The 4056-nt window shown below is 33.5% G+C and overlaps 1 pseudogene; it reads left to right on the plus strand.

The window, feature by feature from the left end:
* The first annotated feature begins 2894 nt into the window (after positions 1 to 2894).
* On the plus strand, positions 2895 to 3844 carry LOC149179496 (cytidine deaminase 1-like; annotated as a pseudogene).
* The last annotated feature ends 212 nt before the right edge of the window (positions 3845 to 4056 follow it).

A 4056-nucleotide genomic window follows, 5' to 3' on the forward strand; every position in this document is an offset into this window, starting at 1 on the left:
GTTTCCATTCTTGGCAACCTATAAAATGAAAATTCCCCACAAGTCTATTATTTGTTGAACGTTTTGATTGATAGGTGGGTTGTTGTGGACATGAGAATGATCGAAAAAGTTCAAACACGTGGCATATTTCTATAGGGTTTGGACAGACGAGGAAAGTGTCGAGAGAAACCTCCCCTTAAAAAAACGCCTTTGGCATAATTATAAACTATTATATATTGTAATAAACCAATGGTAATGAGAAGAAGAACTAGCATAAAACTATTATATATGGTAAAAGGGTAATAAAACTATTATATATTGTAATATTATATATTATATATGGTATATGGTATAAAACTATTATAATTTTAGCTTTATAAATGGATTTATAGACTTTTCTAAGGGGTCATTGAATTCATCTATCTAAATTTTAACACTAGATGGATTTAGAGACCCTTTTGTCTCTAAATCTTAATGTTGCAAATTGATTCAGAGACCATGGGGTCTCTGAATCCATCTGCAGTGTTAAAATTTAGTGAAATGTAACACTTCAATATCAAAATTGCAATTTTTCATTTCTGGAGTGACACAATTAAAAATGACTAGCGTAAATGACTAATTCATATACTTGTTGTACTTGTTAGTTGGTCATATTTTTATTCTTGGACTATAGCAGTCATTTCCGTTAATCATTTTTAATTTTGTCACTTATTATCTAGTCATATATTTTAGTCTTGAACTAAATTAGTCATTTAAGTTAGTCGCTTTTATTTGAGTCACTTTTTATCTAGTCGTACATTTTATCCCTATACTAAATTAGTCATTTAAGTTAGTCATTTTTAGTCAGGTCACTAAAAATTGCTCAAATTTAATAGTAATTCACTTGAAATAATTGTGGTGACTAACTTTTTTAGTCGCATGGTCACTAATCTCTCATTTTGTACTAGTGTCTGTACCATGGGCCAATACTATAGAATCTCAATACACATGCCCAAAAAAACATAAAATTGTAACTCATTTAATATGGCACTTGTTCATATGATATTTTTAAAAATTAATTAGTTGGGTATAGCTACTTTGGGTATAAATATCAATCTTTGATTTCTGAATACTACTAAGAATATTAAAAAATATTCCATATAGATTAAATCCCTACCATTCACCTCATAATTATTTATAATTAAATTAAAATTTTGGAAGCCCTGTAAATAGACATGTCTATGGACATAAAAATTATGTATTGTATAAAGTAATTGGAAAAATAAATTCTTATGGTTAAAACATTTCAAAGAGTCTCACTATTCTCCATTTTGGCCCTTTTTGGATACATTTTTCCTTCCATTTCATTTTTAGTAAAATTTGTTGGAATTGCAAGTTGAAGCTATGTAGTTTACACAATCCAAGTGTTTAAGGAGATTTTTAACTCATTAAATCAATTTGCATTAAAAAATGTAATTTAAATAATATATATATAGAGAGAAAAAGAGAAAAAATAGATTTATCAAGTATTGAGAAAGATTAAAACTATAGAAATATATATATTTTTTTCAAATTCTACACTTAAAAAAAGTACAGTTCAAAAAAAATTATCCTTTACAAAATAGATAAACTATATATATAGGCCTTGTTTTTAATGTTAATATAGGAATAATGTTGAAAACATACATAAGTGTCATGAAATATAAAATGCAAATATATATATATATATATATATATTTTTTAAGAACTTATTTTCTGCCATTTTCTAAAAGGTGTTCCTAGGGTGGGTTTGGCTGGGTAGATTTAGCCCATCGAAAAGGTTATTTGTCATCTTCCTTTGTCCAACCATTTTTCACCACCTGTAACTCTCGACTATGTTTGCAGACTTAGAAAATATTTTACATAACACATCAAATTCTCACCCTGCTCGACATTTACTATTGAGCATATAAGGATGCCCCTTCACTTTAGCCCCACTTCATCAAATGCGGCCATGGATTTGATATCACCATGCTTGTTTTTTGTGCCTTTGGAATTCATTAATAACTCTGCCTACAGTCCACTAAAGAGAGAATTTTATTTTATCAATCCCTCAGGTGGCTGAACAGCTGCAGGATCAAGCCTCTTCGACTACTTTTGGTTATATTTGTTTCTATTCGTGACTCTAAGCAGTTTGGGATGATGTAAAATAACCAGTGAGTGCACCTAATGACGAAGGAAATAGAAAGTAGCACACGTGAACATGGAAACGCAAAGTAGAGCTCTCAATTTGTGGCCACCTCAAGACTTGAGTTTGAAAAAGGCGGAGATCTCTATCCTCCTTCGATCAGGAAGATGATAGAGGCACAACATATTTCCAAATACTACTCATCACCTCTGATGCACTGGCAACTATGTCCCTGTTTTTTGTTCATCACTGTTTGCTTCCTGATCGAGCTTGTCGTGATCATCGCCATTATCTGTGGAATTCTATATGTGGTCTTCCATCCCAGGATTCCTAAATACTTTGTCGGACAACATCCGCATCAGTAACTTCAACGTCAAGTGAGCTGAGCTTGGCACAAATTTCCATATCACTATGAATGTCAAGGCTTGGAGTCCCAACAAGAAGATTAGCATATATTATCTTGATAATAGCCTTCTCGCCATTTTGTACTCAGGCACAGAACTCTAGATAGGTGCCCTGTCCATATTCAACCAGGGCCACAAAAACACCACTTTCTTTGAAGTGGCATTCAATAAAAACGACGCTCAACTCACCAGTGCTAAGATATCCACGCATGTATTGAGCTCATCAGTTTCTTTCTAGTTCATTCTCTTTGATAAATTACCAAGGGTGAAATTTTAATATCAAACATATATTGTAGGTTCTTCTCAGATCTAAAATTATCCAAACCCTTTGCAAAGGGTGTTCAAACTTTGAGGGTTTTTCAACAATGGGAGGTAGCTCACCTTTTGTGATCGAAGAAGATGAGGTTCATTGTTTATGTAAAGAAGCAGGTTTGTCAAAAATGTAGTATCTTGCTACATTGGTAAATCCTACTCAACTTCTTGCAAGGATTCCCATCTCCAGGTTTTGTGTCAAAGTTGTCGGGCTTGGAGAAAATGGATGCATATTCAAGGGAGTAAACTTGGAATTTGAAGGCCTTCCTTTGAATCATATTGTTCATGCTAAGAAGTTTCTAATAGCCAATGCAGCACAACATGGAGAGGCCCAGCTTATATTCATTATGGTTTCAGCAGCCCCATGTGGGCATTGTAAGCAATTTCTATAAGAAGTGTGGGGTGTGCCAGAGATTAACATAGTGATAGTTTATGAGCATGTCGAGACCCAGTCTCTATTGTATTTAATTCCCCACCGATTTGATCTAGATGATTTGAAGGAATGCATGCCACCTGTTTTTCAAACTCACTTTAATGGCGTGGCTTTTCGATCTATGAATTCTCTTGAATTGAATCCTAAATGTAATCATGGATATGTAAAGGAAGATGCATTTAGCATGCGTACTGGTGATGGATATGTAAAGGAGGAAGATGTACACAAACCTTTAGGCTCTGAACATTTGCATCAACTCAAGGTAGCAGCTCTTAAAGCTGTAGACGCGTCACATGCTCCATATAGTAAGTGTCCTTCTAGAATCACTCTGATGACAACAAATGGGACAATTGTATAGGATTGTATATTGAATCTGCAACATTTCTTTGTCAGGATGGAGGAAATTGTGAAGATATTGTTCAAGTGGTCCTTGTGGAGAAGGAAGGAGTTTTTGTTCAACAACGTGATACCATTGAACTTTCTCTGCAAAAAAAAATCCCAAATGTTATTTTCATTCGTTCAACTATTACAAAGAATAATCTTATCACACTCTTAGTCATTTCCATTTAAGATCAGTGAAAGGATCTACGATGATTACATCACAAAATTAGGCAGGGCAACTCAGTGGTTCTTGGAGATCTGTCCCAATATCTAATCAGTATCTAATATGGCCATATGCCAATTGGAATATACATATCTAATGTGTCTACATTACTTTTAGGTAATAACTCATTTGTCAGTCTAATCAGAATTTTTTAGTAAAATGCTTACAAGCCTATACG

The sequence above is a fragment of the Pinus tabuliformis genome, chromosome 4_1 (assembly GCF_031772625.1).
Source record: "Pinus tabuliformis cultivar Carrire ecotype Pingquan chromosome 4_1, CPIR1, whole genome shotgun sequence".
Taxonomy (NCBI): Eukaryota; Viridiplantae; Streptophyta; class Pinopsida; order Pinales; family Pinaceae; genus Pinus; species Pinus tabuliformis.